Source organism: Thermobia domestica, chromosome 17 (genome assembly GCF_964235325.1).
Source record: "Thermobia domestica chromosome 17, izTheDome1.hap1.1, whole genome shotgun sequence".
NCBI lineage: Eukaryota > Metazoa > Arthropoda > Insecta > Zygentoma > Lepismatidae > Thermobia > Thermobia domestica.
This window is the reverse complement of record NC_137470.1, coordinates 117,185,496-117,205,782: the sequence shown is the minus strand read 5'-3', so window position 1 is coordinate 117,205,782 and position 20,287 is coordinate 117,185,496. Positions and strand designations below refer to the sequence as shown.

The 20,287-nt window shown below is 36.4% G+C and overlaps 1 protein-coding gene across 1 annotated transcript in view; it reads left to right on the top strand.

Annotated features, from left to right (window-relative positions):
- Nucleotides 1-1,518: 1,518 nt before the first annotated feature.
- LOC145674664 (uncharacterized) overlaps nucleotides 1,519-20,287 on the top strand; it is a 34,330-nt gene continuing 15,561 nt past the window's right edge. The window contains exon 1 of the mRNA XM_081744887.1: nucleotides 1,519-1,668. The gene's annotated coding sequence lies outside the window, so the exon portion shown is untranslated. The remainder of the gene's footprint in view (nucleotides 1,669-20,287) is intronic.

The window sequence follows — 20,287 nt, the reverse complement described above, 5'->3', positions numbered from 1 at the left end:
TACAATGTTGTGTTTGGACTTGACAAGCCAAGAGCAATATTACACTCGGGTGATCGGCCTCCTTAGGCATTTGGAAAAAAATGTAGAAATCGGTCCAATGGGCTTCTTGGCCTGGGGATAAAGCTATTTGTTTTAAGCCACCCTCTTATGCCAAGGTAACAGGTGGTCGAGATCATCCTCCCTCCAGATTAAATTAGAATTTCTTAAATGAGTATGAAATCAATAAGCATTACGCTCACGGTTATGCCATGTTGGTTAAAGCAGACTCTGAGGATGAGAATGAATGAAATGGTGGAATGAAGAAAGTGGGTGGAAATGGGAGAGCCTCGAGAAAGACCCCACAGATGGTGTTTGTCCACTATAAGTTCCAGTTGACGCGAGCTGGAATCAAACAATGGACCTCATGCACTAGAAATGAACGCTCTACCACTGAGCACTGCGGCCCCAAAATTAGTATTTCGTTGTCATTTCATTGAAGAAAACCGAAAGTAATGAAGCTTCTTTATTATCTACCTCTCCTGCAATTTGTTCTATCTCTGTGTACTAAAATAAAGTACAAAGCTTTGAGTACCAAGAATCAATGAAGGATTCTACCCGGCCATATCAGCCGATGGCACGTAGTAACTGCATTAATTTTCAACATCAAATTTCCTAAGGAGACACGGTGGCTCAGTGGTAGAGCACTTATCTCTGGTGCTTGTGGTCCCTGCTTCAACCCACGGCTAAATAGTTTTGTGGTAGACAACATCGTGTCCGTGAGTTTTCTCCCGTTTCCTTCCACATTCTCATTCCACCTACTCTTCCTTCATCATTCACTTGTCTTAATCATCCATCTCCCTTAGCCTAAGAAGCATAAACGTGGGATGTTAAACTGAAACTTTTTTGGAATTTCTGTCCTTCTGATGATAATACTACATAATTCCAAATTATGTTTAGTATGCATATAGGGTATTCCGAAACAGCACCAAAATATTTGGAAATGAATTATCATACGAAAGCATATAAAAAGAAACTTGTAGATCAACATGGATGCACAAATGTGTTATTTCGGAGTTATAGCCTGGCGAAGATTGGTAGGGTCGATGCAAAAAGTGTCATAACTCAATAAAAAAAAATGTCGGGTGAAAATGAAGTTAATGAATATAATAACTATTTTGGATTCGTCAAAATGGAATGGTTGGTAACCTAATGCGACACGTAAGCTCAAACGATTTCATTTAGGGTTTTGGAATGTATGAATTATCTTTGTTATTGACGGGTTAAAGTCCAAGTACCGGATATCCGGTGTTTCACGACCATACCGTGCATATTTCTGCTCTCTTCTATCATGATTCAATGTAAGGATGTTTTGTAATTGTAAACGATAAAATAATGGCGTCTTCCGGGCTGAAGAATTCCTTGCTGTTTTTATACGACTATCTATAGATGAAGTCACAAAAGCCATTGCGAAGAAGCATGATTCATTTAGAAATGTTCCTTAGCAACCAATTTGTTGAATTGTCAAAGGAGTGTTAGACCTACACGTAATTATAACAGAGAAAAGACGCATACATATTCAGTGTTGTATTAGATGTTATTTAGCAATTCAAAAATCTGATCTCCCTTCTTATGGTTTTGCAGATTCTACAAAACTTGCGTAGTGGATCTATGTTGAAGAATTAGAAGCAAGTAAGTGACTTACAATGTATAATAATAACGACAACTGGTAAGTATCTGCATTGTGGAAAGAATTCGTCATTTATTGACTTTGAAGCAAATCTTTCAGGACACACTCCATTTAGAAGCTAATAACCTACCTAAGTAGCACAGATATTGGACCAACGTCGGCACAAAAATTTCGCAATGAATTCCTCCCCAACGCTGGGCCATCTGTGCTGCTTAGTGTGGTCTCATCATTTACTTGATTATGCATCAAACTAGCATTTAATAACAGGTTGATTCTATATTGTTCTGAATGCCTTTTTTCGGGGTTTTCCCCACTTAGATACATGATGGAGACACGTGAATGGTACCGCCTGAAAGGCAGTTCTATTCTGAAGGGAATGATTGGCGGATTATAGTCTTAGGTAAATAGAGATGTCTCAGAAATTTTTTTACCTGAGATCATGGTGTTTTACGGTAATTTGGGGCATTGTGGGGATTCTTGATAAAATTTCTCCCGCCCTTAGTATTCAAGATAGATACTTGGAATTTGGTACACACATTCAGTATACCAAGTACTATTTATTAGATTTTTTTGAGATCTCTACGTTCACACAGGGCCGTTCCAGAGGGGCCCAAAATGTGAAAAAATTTCCCTCGAAATTTTCCCTTTGACATTACTTTTCCCTCTCCTGGTATATGGTGTGAGCATGCATTTGAAAGCCAGCTCCATTCTGAAGAGAATGAGGTATGAACCATGATCCTAGGATAAATAGTGACGATGCAGTAGCTGCTTGACTGAAAGTCTAAAAAATACCCCAAAAACCCCGGATCCGGAAAGGGGCTATAGGTAACACCCTGCAGTAAACATATAATTGAAAACGTGTGTTTTATATATACTTTCCGTATAAGTAGGGGCGCGGTGGCTCAGTGGTAGAGCGTTCACCTCTGGTACTTGGGGTCCCGGGTTCAATCCCAGCCCCCGCCAAGTGAACTTTGTGGTGGACAAACACCGTGCTCGTGGGTTTTCTCGGGGTTCTCCCGATTCCTCCCACTTTCTTCATTCCACCACTTCATTCATCTGTCATCATCACCGTCTCCTTTAGCCTAACCGGCATAACCGTTGGACGTAAAACTCAAAGATTTCATTTCATTTCATTTCCGTATAAGTTTTCCATTTATACGTACGTTCCGTATGAAAGATAAAACTGTATATAGGCGGTAAGTATCTCACATACAGATGAACGCATAAAACATATAGTTAACATATTTAACAAACGTATAGGGGAGTCACCAGAGTTGCACAAAGAAAATCGTGTTATATCAAGGGCTATGTCTATAATCATCATCAACGTGACATTCCAAACAAAATCTGGACATTAATTCCAACAACTGAGCTAATATGGCTGTATTTTTACTCATAAACTGGCTTTCAAATTTTTTACTGGCATTGCTACAAGTTTCGTTTAATAAAATAATTGTATTATAGCCATCAGGTAACTCTAAAAACGACCACAAGTAGCTTTTCTGTCATTGGTGTTGAGCATGTTGCCTAACCAAACACTTAAAAAACTTTAAGTCGGTTGGGGCAGGGTAAAGGGTTCTCCAATTAAAAAAAAAAAATCAGTAAGGTCAGTGCCACTAATTGCACCTTTTCCGCACTAGCCGTCATCGAATTTCCGACCAACGTGCAAAACGCTCTATCCTATTCCCCTGATATTGGCCAAGAAAGTTCGAATTTTGGGATATTTAAGGAGACATATCTTGGGAACTGTAAGTCAGACAGAGAGGATATTTTGCCTTTTTTTTTTTTTGCGAGAAACAGTGCAAATTGCGGATAAAAAGATTTATTTTTACATATAGGTAAAGTCACAGTTATCCTTCCCGCTCTATCTCTCCATTTTTTAAAGTTCCTTCTGGCAATGCTCTTGGAGCATTCTCAACTGGTTAATTTTGAAAATTCTATTTTCCATTGTTTGCAATGAGAATTGGCACGTCAAATTCTTTTCCAAGTTTAAATCTATGAGTATCCCGTTTTTCGGTGATTATTCCTCAATGGTATGTCCACTCGGAACATCCTACCCCTTACGACACTAAGTGTGTTCTCTTGAATCTCCATATCGAATTTGGTGAGCAATGGTTCAGGCATTTCGGAGATCTAGTTTTTCTGTGATTATTCCTCAATAGTATGTCCGATCGTGAGACACAAGCCCTTACATCACACAACGCATGGTCTCAAATCACCATGTTATAAACGGTTCAGCATCTCGGAGAAGCATCCGGATAAAAGAACTCGTAAGTCGAGTAAAAGGGATCTTCGTTCCAATGAATATCTGACAGCGGTAATAAACAGTGTGCGAATTAGATAATCTATATTGGGGGGGGGATAAAATTAGGCCAAAGAACATAGTCTGAAGGTTCAAATTTCAAAATGAGACAATAAATGCCTTACCCCCCATATATATATATATATATATATATATATATATATATATATATATATATATATATATATATATATATATATATATATATATGTGTGTGTGTGTGTGTGTGTGTGTGTGTGTGTGTGACATCAGTAATAAATAAGAGATTTATTAATTTAATAAATCTACCGACAATAACTATGCACATATATATTGTCTGACATACACACATCCCACTAAACCTTTCTGAACGTGTTTTAATGTTGTACTCACTCTTGTCCCCGTAGCTCTCTAAGGTTTATTTAGTTAATAATTCGGCTCGAGCCATAGCCATGATCACAAGCATATGTTAATTTTTCCACTCATATTGAAAGCTTCCACTTTGCATTAATACATACAGGTTGCGAAAAGAAACCTACTTCAGTCTTGTGAAAACCACTAAAATTATCAGTTAAACCGGATATTTTATTATTATTATTATTATTATTATTATTATTATTATTATTATTATTATTATTATTATTATTATTATTATTATTATTATTATTATTATTAAGAAAATCTAGATATTAGCCTATCAAATAAGAAATGGATTGTTGCTGGTCCCGATTTCTCACATCAAGGTCAAATCGAAGGCCAAATATTTAAAATATCTCAATTCAAATTTCGAGCTTGTGCTTCTACTTCCCGCTAAAGCTATGCTCATCACGACTTTTTTTTCTCCAAATATCGATTCCGTGATGGGCACAGAAAGTCAACACTTAAAAATTACTTTACTGTTAGGTTGAAGATGAGTTGATTCACTATGGGCTACGTTATTCAAATAAAGTAAAACATTACACTGAAGTTTTTCACACAACATTAATTGCGTGGACAGCAAACTGTACAGCGAAAAGATGGAAAAATGAAGGCTTAACTTAAAAAAAAAAAAAAAAAAAAAAAACCGCTCCAGTTGAAATGCTTATACAGACACGGACAATGACACGGAGAACCAGTCGTATTAACAAATGCTGAAACAAATCTTGAATTATTCGCTTATTCACCTAAAAATCACCTTCATTAACATGTCTGCTCACTAGGAGCGTATCCCCCAGCGTGTACGTTAACATATACTTACGAGAGAATACCTATATCTCAGATTTTGAGTACAGTTTCAAAAGTTCATTTCCGTAAACTGTAAAAGCAGTGATTACTATGCTAATTATCACAAATTAAATGCAACTTTTGAGTTGCATACACACAACCTACTAGTGAATGAAGACCATGTGCTAACAAAGAGTACACTGGAAAATGAAATAACATGTTATAACAAAAATTAAAAAATAAGATGATAATCGATACAAATATAGAGGATGAATATGACATATCTGAACTTCGCCAAGTATGGTAGAAGAAGCTATTTGTTTACTTCTTCTTGGCCAACCGCTAAGAACATTTATAAATCTATATGTGGCTTTGTTATACGCAATTAGTACATTCAAATTCACAAACGATGACGAACTGAAGGGCACGAAGGTACAGTTGCAAGTAACAACCGTAGTCATAACATTATAGTTCTACTAAACAACGTTGAAAATAGTGGGTAATTAGGTGGTAAGTAGAAATGACCAAAACTGAACAGTTTACATCGATCATTTCGAAATACAGCTAGAAGATTAAATTTACAAGAAATAACAAAAATAAGTGAAATTTGGAGTTATACTAAGCATAGTTTGAGGGGGAAAGCGAGCATCCCCGGTAGGGATACTTCAGATGACTTCTTTGGGGGGGAACAAAATGTGATTGAGGGGGAAAATCCCCCTCATCCCCCCCGGTAATTCGCACCCTGGTAATAAACAAAAAAAATAATTAATCATGTTGTAAACAATATTTAAAGGTCTGAGATACCCGCAACTAACCTTGCCAAATATATTTGAGTGAATTGAAAGTATTTTTCATTCTATATATACAGTCAACAGCAAAAGTAACTTCCTTGACTGCTATAAATCCATTAGGTCGTGTACAGTACTAGGGTGGGTCGTTTTGCCACTTTTTCTTCGGAACGAAATGTAATACCTGGCAAAAGTGGCCAATCCACATGGACATTTCAGGTATAGATTTTTTTCAAATCAGATAATATCTTCTGTGAGAACTATTGCATCAAAGTTTAGAAATTTCACTGAAAATTGCAAAATATACCAAAATTGTTCATTTTTGTACAGTTATGTTAAAGTAATTATATTTTTGGGTTTATACATGCCAGATGCTATGAAAACTGACATTTCTGTCTCCAAATGCCAGTTATATGCGCTTGGGAAGGATAGGGGTACCTTCTCTGGGGCCGGAAAAGAGGGTAAATTCAGTACAATTAAGCGTTTCTACAGCTTTTTTCGTCCTTGCCTTTTCCTTCGGGATCTGCTGGACCAATATGAAGATGAACGTGACAATTTTTTTGATAGCATCGTCACTGGAGATGATACGTGGTGTTATCACTACGAGCCGGAATCCAAAAGACAGTCCATGGAATGCCGATTTTTAAAAGCGCGACATGCATGCTCTGGTTCATCGTTGGCAAAAGTGCATAACAAATGGTGGGAACTATGTGGAAAAATGAGTCTGTACTTGAAATATTGCTCTGTTTAGTTGTGCTGTTGTTAGTTATGTATCTCCATTAGTTTCCATAAAAGAGTAGGCATTACTTTCGGAACGATTTTCGTAGATTTGACTTAAACTGTTATGAGTGCTCAGAGATACAATGTAAGCGAGAGAGCTGCGGCACATATAACAACTATGCTTCAGGCAGCTTCAAAGGCTGGAATCATAACTTCTCAAAAATCTAGCGACATAACATCTGCTTTAACTGTAGACAGGAACAAAAGAAGGCTTGCGAAACTTAAACTTGCTCGGAATTTAAATGAAAGTTCTAGAAATGATGATCTCATTAAAATCCTATACTTTGATGATCGAAGGGATGACACTAAAATACACACAGGCACCGTTAGAGAAGAGCACTTATCACTTGCGGCTGAACCTAACTCTCAATACGTTGGTCACGTAACACCATCCTCTGGATCTGCACATGACGAGACCACAGCTATTTTCAAATACATCATGAACCAACTCACAGTTGGCTTTGATAAAGTTGAGGTTCTTGGGTGTGATGGAACATACATTAACACTGGTTGGAATGGAGTTGTTCTTCGAAAATTAGAGAAACTAACAGGAAAACCTATGCAATGGGCTATCTGTCTCTTGCATTTAAATGAACTGCTGTTCCGAGCTCTCTTCACGCATATTCACTTCGCTTATTCAAGCCCCTATTCTTACACAGGTCCCATAGTTTCAAAACTATCTAACTGTGAAAAGCTTTCAGTGTGGCTATTCAAACCAATAAAATGTGACTTATCTCATCATAGTCCGGAAGAGCACAGAAAACTCAGTAAAGACCTGAGATGCTTGTTCCAGATATCTCAAGCCATTGACTCCGGAGCATGCTCGGAAGAGGTTGTTTCTATGTTCCCTGGCAAACTAAACAAATCTAGCTGGTTGACTAGTGCAAAAAGAATTTTAAAATTGTATATTGCAACAGAAAACCTACCAAGAAATTAATAGAAATTGCGACATTCATACTTAAGAGTCTGCGTGGGTATGCAATACCGTATCAGAACATAGTCTTCTATTGCTGATGGTCCTCTCACGTCTTTGAGACCATTCATAGGTCTAGATACTTACCAAGGAAATACCAGGCTGTAATCCGTTCATCCATTCAGACGAATGCATTCTTTGCACTCCCAGAAAATTTCTTCTCGCCATGATGACTGATGGTCGACTTGCTGTCCGACAAGATGCATTACGTAAGATTCTTAGTGCTCGAGAACACGAAGCAGAGAATCTCCATAACTCCATTAGATATAACATCATTCCCAGACTGAATTTTGAGGCAAACGATTACACTGCAATGCCCGTTTGGGAAAGCAGTGATGTTTCAATAATTGTACTACCAGTAAGTTCTATGGACGGTACCAAACAAACAGCTCATGGTCAAACTTTCACTTTCTGACAACACTGTGCCAGAATGGTCTTTCACCGTCCATCCGTGCCACACAGTGGCAGTAGAACGGATAGTGAAATTAATCACTGAAGAAGCCTCCCGAGTATGTGGCAGTGATTTTAGAGGCAGAATAATCAGGTCAACCTTACTTTCTAGGCAAGCTGCGTCTAAATTTCAATCAAAGTCCCAATTTGTGACAATTTTTCCTAACAGTGACTAATCGGATCACTTCATGCGGACCAATATATGGTTGGTTGGTTGGATATGCCTAGCGGAGGAGCCCTAGGTGTAGCCACCTCTAGATGGTGGGCTCTAGGTCACTTGACCAGGCTATATTTCCAGGTGAGCGAGGAACTGCACAACCGCTTAACTGTACTGAATTTGCCCCTTTTCTGGCCCCAGAAGAGGCACCCCCATTCCCCCAAAGTGCATATAACTGACATTTTTATACTTGAATGTCAGTTTTCATAGCAACTGACAGGTATTTAACCAAAAATATGTTTACTTTAACATAACTAAAATTAATGAACAACTTTGGTATTTTTTGCAATTTTCAGGTAAATTTTGAAACTTTGAGGCAATAGTTCTCACAGAAGATATTATCTGATTTGAAAAAAAAAATCTATACCTGAAATGTCCATGTGGATTGGCCACTTTTGCCAGGTATTACATTTCGTTCTGAGAAAAAAGTGGTAAAACGCTGCATCCTAGTACAGTACTCTTGCTGGTATCACAAACGCCTGGACAAATGCAATCCAATTTACACCTAATATTTCAACCAGGAGACGATAGTTGGCAAAATTATGGAGCACTACAATAGGCTTTTACTGTGCAATTGAAGCACAAAAAAATATCCACTTGTTAATTATCTCGGTTGTTTGGAGTGTGCTGCCCAGTGAGTGTCTAATGTCAAAGACATACTTCGTTACGTATGTAATGTATTATTTCAGTACGTTCACAGCCTGAGAAGAAAATCACTGATCATATATAAGTTCAAAACTAGTTTGAATTAACTGAAAATGTCAAATCTGAAAAGAAAATCACGGAAATAAGTTAATAAATATTTTTTCTTCATATATGGTTCTACTCCAATTGCCCCATCATTTCTTTCTGTCTTCACAGAAGATTTTGCATATCACACTGACATGGATTGAAATTGAAATATAAATTGAAGCATTTTTAAGAAGTTCTGACCTGTGGGGAATCGAACCCAGGCCACCTGAGCAGAAAGTCTATGCCTGAGGAGAAAGCCTGTCGATAAACCACTTATTTCATGTGGCACAGAAACTATTAATTAGTGAAAACCTTTCGTGTAAGATCACTCCAGACAGTCATTGATCGAGTTAGTCATCATTTCATTCTTCGAATTAGATACAGGTAAAATAACCTTCCACAGAGAGAAAAGTGTCTCTCGAAATGTTCCTCGAGTTAAATTTAAGGTTCATATGCTGGTTCCTCAACCCAGGAAGAAGAAAAGATGGCATACGTTATTTTGTTGTTGTTGTTGTTAGTTTAGCGTCCCGTTCAGCAGCGAGGCTATATGAGACGTGGACCTACTGATTAACGTGGAATCCGAACCAAATGAGCTCCCGCCGGGAATCGAACCCGGGTCTCCCACGCCAAAGGTGCGTACGCTAACCGCTTAGCCACGAGGGAGCTCTACGTTATTTTGTTATTCCGTAAATTATGTCAGAACGTTCAGAAATATTTCTTGGTTTCAAGATATTTTAAAGTAAAATATACAGGCGTACGCCCATTGTAACTGGGAGTTTACTTTGCCATGAGATTTATTGTTGATTTCATTTGATTTTTTGAGTTAAGTGTCTCTTTTAGCATGGAGGCTATAAGAGACATGAATCTACAGCTTTGCGTGGGTTCCGTATGACATGTGGTCCCGCTAGGAATAAAACCTCAAGCCTCCTAAGCTAAAAGCCAGGGTTCTTATTAGTGGTATCTTACGAAGCTGCTACGAGGCAGACTTGGGTTCGAGTCCTGTCGGTAAACTAATTTGCTTCATCCATGTTAATTTATATTATAATTCTATTAGTTTTTATAATTATTATTTACGATCATTCATACCCATAATTCGAACTGTTTATATCAGTTTTCGTGACGTAAAACTAAATGTGATTTGTGCAAAAACTACGCTTCTACGTTGCAAGAGCTGTAACTCCTAATTACTTGTCTCAAACTCAATCGTGTTTAACTGTAAACAAAACCTATGATGAAGCAGGAATATACTTCACACAAAAGTCAAAACAGTGGCCGAATCACATGGGGGCACGAAAGGAGCACACTTCAACTCAAGGAAAATATAACTCTTGTTGTTAGTTTTGTATTTTCGGAGAATATAGAGACTTTTAAATATATATTTTAGTATATAGATTTTTAAGAAGTATTCTTAATATTTACTATTAAGAATATTTAAGAATATAAAGTAAGAATATGATATTAAGAATATAAAATAATATTTAGCTAATATTATTTTCTATATTGATTAAGTCTTCTTAATTAATATAGAAAATAATAAAATATTGTTGAAACTACATATCTGTTAAATTGTCCTCTTTTATCGTCTTGAAATTTAAAAGCTGTAAACCAAGCTCATGCTAGTGCGCTGATGCAATTGCTGCAAGAATTTATATTGGTAAGAATAATAAAGGTAATTTTTCCATGGTTATTTTGAAATTGGGTGAAGTGTCAATTTCAATAATGGAATTTAATTTTTTAGCTTTACGTCCTATGGTTATGCTGTGTAGGCTGAAAGACACGGTGATGATGAGAATGAATAAGTTAGGTCGATTTTCAGTTTAGCCTCTTTTTCAACAAGATCATATGGGACGTGGACCTACAGCCTAACGTGGAATCCGAACCACATGAGCTCCCACCTATAATTGAAACCGGGCCTCCCACTCCAAAGAATGAATAAAATGGTGGAATGAAGAAAATGAGAGGAACCGCGACAACTCACTAACACGGTGTTTACCCATCACAAAACCTATTAGGCGTGATCTCAGATCGAGCCAAATACCTCATGACCTAGAGGCGGACGCTTTACCACTGAACTACTGCGGCCCCGTAAATGTCCATTAAAAAAAAGGATGCAATTATGTATCTACATTCTTGTCGCCCACAGTGCATTGGATATAACATACTTGGAAGATCAAAGAAGTAGTAAATTCAGATTTCAGCGGAGACCGAGAACATCTGTGTACTACCATGAGCAAAATAAATGACGCGTCTCTTTATTTTGAAGTTTTTTGAAAATATCTCCGTTTTCTTTATATGTTCGAAATTTCGGAAGGTTTCCCCAGCAGGACAGGTTAATAACAAACCCGTTTTTAATATTTGTGTTAGATATTAGCTTAAAATAAAGAAATTAGAAGCAAAAAACATTAAATCGACAGAAATCTCGAGAATTACCAACTCTGCTAAAGTGGGAAATTTTCAAGAACACGAGGGAATTCTGCATTTCAACACGAAGCAGCGACATCTATGTCATTGAGAGGAATGTGGATTAAATCTACAAACTAAACTTTTAACGAATATTTCTAGTATGTCTTATTATATGCATTATCTGCAAACTCCAAATATATGAATATATGCTAAGTATTAACATAAAGATAGAGCAAATAGTGGAAATTATCTATGGAAAAAGACGAATTGGTAGGACGATCGTAATGAAATATCGTCTTTACCGGAACAGGCTCAGTTCACGTAAAGAAACAAATAGCTCAGTTAGTTAAAGCAACGAGTCTGTATGCTGAAGATAGCGGGTTCGATCCCGCGGAAGTGCCGTTATCATTTTTATCACTACACTACGGTTATTTTTTTTATTTCTTTATTTGGGAAAGAATCAAATTGTAACGTATGTGTAAAACTCATGACGATACCAAAAAAAGAAAAAATGCTGTTGTCGCACTTGCATTAGCGTCCCTAATTTTGTTTGCAAACAGTTTCGTAATTATTTCCCCTGTGCTCACTGCTCACCATATGCTCGCTGGCGCATAACGAATGTTTCCCAGTAAATGTTAATTCTAATTTGGAGAATTTTATAAAGTTTCACAATATTTCTCACTAGATAGTCTTCTATCTACGTGTTTGGATATTTTGATAACAGATTTCCCTATTAAATGTTTAATTTTCCCTAGATGTTTAATTACGGAAAAGTTTTACAATGTATTTGTAGTGAATTGAAATTGTTTTGAATTTACTACATAAGGTAAGTAGACCGAAGGAGGAGAACTCAAGTAATTGATATTCTACGTAAAAGCAACCTATTGTAGAATGATGATGCTTCTTACCTTCAGCACATAATCTTTACGTTAGAGAGTCAGACAGAGAAAAATCCTGGTCTTTCCTCCTCTATGACCACCCATCTTAAACCTCTACATATCATTGTTCGTCTCACAAAATTTCGGTGCTCCAAAAACATTCAAATAATAATAATAATAATAATAATAATAATAATAATAATAATAATCCTGAATATGCCATCCTTACATAATGTAGGATATCTTTGTTTCCTAGTTTAAATCTTAAATATCTTAGATTAAAATGCTTTCTTTAGTACTTATTTGAGCAACCATGTAGGAGGGGGTACGACTTTTTATTTTGCCCCTCTCATTTCAGTAGCCTTCCAGCAGAAAGTAATTTTTGATAAACAGGACAGACAAAATGAATAAGAAATATATTTACAGCATCCTCTCCCCTTTCATGATTGGAATATCACGTAATATTTTTTATTCTACGAAAGATGGCCCTGTGCGGTTAGGGGTAGGTAACTAAAAAAATACCTAATATATAGCGCCCCTTGATTGTAATATTACCGCTTCTTTATTTGTACGAGGGAGCCCCTACACAATCAAGGGTGACAAAAAGAATAGGAAGAGTGTCTATTGATTCCAGTGGTGGATCCAGCACGAACTCCTGGGGGAGGGGAGGGGAAGTGAAACATTCTTTTGATGATGTGAAGCTGTCACAAATTACCAGTTAACTAAACTAAACAATAGTGGGGGGAACTGGAACCCAGTCAGTTTAAATTGATGTAAAAGTTTAATTTTTGGATTCATATTAAAGTTTTGGTTTCAAATGAGAATTTCAGTCCAAGTGGTCAATGATCAAATCTCGTGGGGCTCTTCAGTGTAGGCTAATACGGCCCCCTTATGAGAAAAGGCAAAATTATTAACATGTTTATAACTTTCGAATTTTTCGTCTATTTTAAAGAAATATTTTGCTTCGTTTTAAAGTGTTGGTTCCAAATGACAAACTCAGTCCGAGTGGACAATGATCAAATCTCCGGGGGGTCTTCAGTATAAGGGGCTACGGCTCCCTTATGGGAAAAGGCAAAAATATGAAAATGCTTATAAGTTACGAATTTTCCGTCTATTTTAAAGAAATTATTGGCTTCATATTAAAGTCTTGGCTTCAAATGACAATTTCAGTCCGTGTGGACAATGATCAAATCTCGGAGGGCTCTTCGGTGTAGGGGTTTCGGCTTCTTTATGAGACAAGATTCACGTAGTTGATATTGCAAAATTGTTTTATATATATAAGTGGAAACTTGCACCATTTGGTTAATTTTACCTCTTATGTTTTGCAGATTCATATTCCAAGCAATAGTTACTTCGCAGAGCTAAAAGAAGGCACTTACTAGTTTCATTAAAATGAAATGTCTTTTATGAGAGGAGCAGACGAACGAACAGGCACCCAAACGTTGGTTGAGTCGTACGGTTGAAACTCGTTAAGCTCGCTTCAATTATTATTATTATTATTATTATTATTATTATTATTAATAATAATAATAATAATAATAATAATAATAATAATAATAATAATAATAATAATAATAATAATAAAGCATTGCAGGAACCTTTGGTGCAGGGGGTCCGTGGCTCGATTCCACTTCGTGCCAAGTGAAATTTGAGGTGGACAAATACCGTGTGCATGGGTATGTGTTTTCTTGAGATTTTCCATTTTCCTCCCACTTTCTTCATTTCACCATTTCATTCATCACCATTCTCCCTTAGCGTAGGTGCATAATCGTCCAACGTTAAACTAGATATTGCAATTTCAATAATAATAATAATAATAAAAATTAATTCAACTGAAAGGACTGTAATTTATGTGGACAGCAATTATCATAAATATGCAATCATTATAAAAACAATGCTTTGAGTAGAAAGATAATCCTTCCCAAGTGTTAACGAATGCGCACGAGATAAGACATGTCTCGAGAAAGAGACAAGACGCGCTTTGTGACATCCAAGATAATACGACGCAAATGTTTTGGACACGAGATAGCTTGTAAAATGTCTCGTCTTGTCTGGAATGTCTCGAAAACAAAAGTCTAAGTTTTAAAATTCTTTTTCAAGATCTATTCTCTCAGAAGTAGTTCTCTGCCTTAAAATTAATAACGACATTTGTGATTTAAAAAAAGATAAACAATGCCTAAAGTTAATAGTTAACTTTTCGAAAAGAAGCTTCATTAAGGGTGAACCTGAAAGATGTCCACAAACTTCGGGAGGTGATTCGTGACATCAAAAGGAGACAAATGGTCCTCTTGCAGTTTTCGAATTCAGCTTCGTTGTCGAGATACAGGGTTGCCAACTGGTCGTGTTTGAGAAACTCACTGGGAATAAATTCAAGTCCAAGAATAAACTACTACTCATATATTTTTCAGGTCAATTGACTTATACCATGTTGTAAGGTCAAATATTTATTTATGAAGTGTGTACAAAATTCGCCAGGGTCTTTTCTGAGAAAATCGTCGAGAAAAAGTCATCTCCAAGAATAAACTACTCCTCGTAAATTTTTCTAAGAGTAATATCTGAAACTGCAATATAGGGTTGTTAATTAAATATTGATTAATGCATTCAGTTAAAACCATTTTTGAGAAAATAGCGTTTTTCGATTTTCGGCTGTTTGTAAACCACACTTATTTTAGGTGGTAGGAAAAAATGGAAAAGCTCCTGTAAGAATACTAAGTAAACCCTAAGTTTAAAATTTGGTGTAGATAAGTTGAACGGTATGGCCTCTAGGCGAGTGCATATAAAAGTGTGCCGAACGGACGGACCGGAAGGACGGGTGTCGAATAGTCACATTTTCGGTATGTAGACGCCATGAAACATGTAAATCCGTTGAAATCTGAATTTGATATTATTTTCACAATCACTATATTTTCTTCTCTCTTTTGTCGCTTGAAAAAGAAAAGCCTGAGTTTACCACAAAAAGCTAGGGAGTTTCTCAAAAAATATTCAATTACAGGGCCACCGCACTAAACTTTTTCAATTCAATTTCTTAACTGTGTTAGGCCGCAGTTATTACTGAAGTGTGTATTTGGATAATACGAATAAAATTATCGTATTATTCAAATACATCGAATGTCAGATTATCGACTAAAAAACTTCGATTGAAGAAAATCCATACTACAAAACTAACTCACACTTTGAGCACATTTTCATTAGACATATAATAGACCAATTAATGCAATCATTGTTTATGAAATATGAAAAAAATCAAATGAATCACTTTCGGAAAGTCGTTCAAAAAGAACACGTCAGGAGTAACCTACCTCTTGTGAATTGTTTCGAAGAATGAGTTAAGATATACTTTTGGTTATGAATGAAATATTTATTTGAGAAATTTGAACAAAATCGCCTGTCGTTCGAGAAAATTGTCGGGGAAAAAACCTTGACCCCAAAAATAAACTATCCGTTGTAATTGTTTTTCATAGAAATGACTTATACTAAAATATAGGGTTATTAATGAAATACTTATTTATGAATTATCAATAAAATTGTCCGAGTAATTTTTGAGAAAATCCTGAGGGAAAAATAACTCCCCGAAGAAACTATCTCTTGAGGATTCTTTCAGGGTAAGCGAGTTATTCCATATTACTATGTTTTTAATGAAATATTTATTTCTGAGTACGAACAAAATTGCTTGACTCATTTTTGAGAAAACCGTGGAGGAAAAACACCCCCAAGAGTAAACTACCCCTCGCATATTTTTTCAGGACAAACGAGTTTTGCCATATTGTTCGGTTATTAACGAAATATTTATTTTTGAAATATGAATAAACTCTTTTGAGTCGTTTTTGAGAAAATCGCCCAGACAACACTCCACCAAGAATAAACTACCCCTCGCATTTTTTTTAGGACAAACGAGTTATGCCATATTGATAAGTTATTAATGAAATCTTTATTTATGAAATATGAACGAAAACATTTGAGTCCATTTTGAGAAAATCACTGAGAAAAAACTCATCCCCTTAGTATAAACTACCCCTTGTAGATTTTTCTCAGATAAATGCCTTATACCACAAAATAGGGTTGCTAATTAAATATTGATTTGTAAAAAAAGAAAGAAAACAAGATCGTTAGAGCCAGTTATGAGAAAATATCTTTTTTTTATTTTCATCGTACAGAAAACTACCCTTGTTTTGGGAGTAGGAGGGAGATAAAAAAAACTATAGGAAATACTATGAAAATCTTAAACTAAAATTTGGTGCAGATAAGTTGAACATACCGTAAATTTTTCAACTAATTTACGGTATGTTCAAGTATGGCTTCTAGGCGAGGTATGGCTTCAGGTATGGCTTCTAGGCGAGTGCACAGAAAAGTGTAGCGAACGGACGGACGAACTAATGGACATGTATCGAAAAATAACTTTTTCGGTGTTAGGGGCTATAATACGTGTAAATTCGTTGAAATCTCAAATTTGATTTTTTTTCGAACACCATACTTTCTTCTCTCATTTGTCACTTCAAAGTAAAAGGAACTCAGAACTACAGATAAAAGACACCTACTTTTACACATAGACATTTATTGATTTAAAACTGTTTTAGTTTGTGTCATTTCACTTCCAATTGAAAGGTTTTACAATGATTAACGGCATACCAATGACGAGACGGAAGTTTTCAGGAAGTAAATGCATTCAGAAGTCTAGACTGCATTACAGCCTGTTTTTATTTCTGCAATTGTTAACAGCTGTAATTTCGTCCAAACGCTACATGAAATAATTTTTGGTTGACGTCATTGTATTACTATTTTAGTATTGTTCTCTTCAGACTTGGTTGAAGTTTTGTCTTAAAGGTTATACATTTTTTCTTTCTTATTTCATCGTTACACATAAGAACAAAATGTTATGGTGAGTGGATAGATTCGAACCTACGAACATTGAGTTTATATTCTTCCAACACTTTACCAATGGACCAAGCTTTGTCTTCACGTTAACGCTCGGTTACAGGGTTTACTACGATTTAAATAAAATGGCTGGCTGTTAGAATTCCCTGCTCACATATTTCGATAAATAATTTTCATTGCTTCGTGGATACGTAGAGCAATGTTTAGATACACATTTTAGGAGAGTGAATTTTGGTGTATATAATAATTTCATGCCAGGTAAAAGCTAGATAAGTTTTGATAAAATGTTTCATATGTAGTTCTCAATAATAAGCTTGCTGTTCGGAGTGAAGTTCCAAGGTTCAGCATTGCCTAGCAGTTTTTGCTATTAATATCCCTTCTAACAATATTGGCAGTGGACAAAAGTTAGCCCGTGTTGAAGCTTTTTGCTCCTAATTTAGTTATTTTACTTATTTAAGGAATATATTGAAAATTGTCAGCAGGCACGTATGCAGTAATTTATTTCGGGAGAAGTCCGACTTCAATATTAGGATAAATTATAATAAAATTTAAAAGATAATCCTTAAATTTAGGCTAAATTTACAGAGAAGTTGGGATTTCAGAGGGGAGTCCGGACCACCTGGACCCACCCCTAAATGCGTCCTTGTTTGTCAGTAACGTTTCCTCATTTTGAAACCCTCAAAAACTTCGGATATATAAAGGAAAACGAGTTATTTTCGATAAAATATCACTTCAGAAGACGCGACAGTTTTATTGCACATGGTGGTATCCCAAGTTCACAAGGGCAAGAATTCATTAATTTTGATTCTCTGTCATTGTGCTCTATCGAAAGGTTAGGTTTGTAACATATTACTCCTACGAACAAGCATGACTGGCAGATAGGAATACTGAACACAACTGCAGAGAAATGCATGCTGAACTTACGTTTAAAGCTACGCTTTGGTGATTTGCCCTCAAGGTCAATCGAGTGGTAATTCAGTTCCGTCTCTGTTCTTAAGCCATGTTCGTATTACTTCGAACAGTTTTGATAATGAAAAGCATGCCTCTTAATATAACAGACTTCTTTCGCGTAAGAAATCGAAACTCAGTTGGTCAGAGCAACTAGTCTGTAAGAATTAGGTTGTTAGTTAGTTAGGAGCCCAGTACGAGTAAGGGTTTTTATTACTATTGTTTTTATCTTTTTTATGTGAGGAAAAATCAAATTGTGACATCGCGATATCAAATGTATTTGATTAGGTAGCTTTGTCTTAGCTAAACTTTAAACATCAGTAACCGTCGAAATTATTTCACCAACTGATCACTTACTGAACATTTCAAACACGTCAAACCAGTGGCATAACATGAAGGTTAACCTCTCCTCCGCAGTCCTTAGTTATACGTCCGTACTTTCAAGGGCGGACTAAGGGCCGGGCGACTGCCCGCGGCGCCAGAGAAAGAGGGGCACCAAAACGAGCCTCAAAAAGTAAATTTTATAATGTGCTTTCTACTGACGTTTTTGGTTTATATTCTTGTAAAGTAGTGGCAATTATATGATCTTTTTACATTTCACTATGGAAGAAGAGAGTTTCATAGTACTAAGGGGGCTGTATCGAAAAATTGAGAGATGGCATGTAGAATAAAGAGTGCCGGGAATTAAGTATTGTTTGTTTGTTTGCTTGAGTTTAGTGTTCCACGGTTATGCCTTAATGGGCAAGGGAGATGTGGATACTAATTATAGTGGAATCCGAACCACTTTTATCGTTCAACAGTAATCCACCGGGAATTGGACCCGGTACCACAGAAGGCAGGCGTGCTAGCCACTAGACCAGGGGGGGGTGGAGTTGGTATTGTTTATAGCGGGCCATATTCTTTGTGAACTTTTCCTAGGTAATGGATTTCTTTTTGAAAATGGGTTTAAAACAGGGGCGTCACTTAGGGAGGGCAGGGAGGGGCATTTGCCCCCCGTGAGTTTGAGATGTATATAGATTTTATCATTAGAATAGTAGTAAATCAGTGAAAAACGCGAAATTTTACTTATATCAAGAGGTCTTTCCCCCCCCCCCCCCAAAGCAAAATCTGAAATGACGCTCCTGGTTTAAACTATTAAAAACACTATGATAAAATGTAAAATATAGGCTACTACTAGGGGAAGGGCGCCAAAAAGTCACTTTGCCCGTGTGAAAATTTGGCCTGCTCCGCCCCTGCGTACTTTCTGTATATTTTTTGGCCTTGCAGCTTGTGCGGTCCCCACGCCACATTGTTGCGGGGGCGCTATTTACGCCTACCCTTCGAACGTAATTCAATAACTGTTTAAGAAATTCTACCATCAGCGTGAAAACGGGAATATATTTTTCTAATAGTCCCATAGAACTTTCACTCAGAATGCCAGATGCAATTTTTCAGAGTGGGCTCTGGCTAAGTAGAAGGAAGATCTGTTTCCTAAGTAAGTTCCTTTCAGAAAGTTTGCTATTTCTTTAACAGTGATATAAATAAATATACTTATCGTTATTAGCTCGACACCAAACCATCCTGGACAAATCCCTCTAGAACAATGATCGGCAAAAGTTATTCTGCATAATTTTATAAGCGACTCAAGGGTGAAACACTTGTTAACGAAAGCAATGTTGTGTATATACTGCCTTGTTTCTGACAAAATATAAAGTCTTTTGTAATCTTTAGACACTTTTCCTATTCTTTTTGTCACCCTTGGTTGTGTAAGGAAGCCTCGAACAAATAAAGAAGAGGTAATATTACAGATAAGGGGCGCTATAAATATATTAGGTATTTCTTTTGTTACCTAACCATAACGGCCTAGGGTCGTCTTCAGTAGAATAAAAAATGCTACGTGATATTACATTCACGAAGGAGGAAAGGATGCTCTAAATATATTTCTTATTCATTTTGTCTGCCCTGCTTCTCAGAAATTATATACCTTCTGTTGGAGGGTGCTGAAAAGAGAGGAGGGGAAATAGAACGTCGTGCCCCCTCATACATTTTAAATTTTGTGACGTGGTTGCTCAAATTATTACTAAAGAAAGCACTATAAACTAAGATGTGTAAAGTTA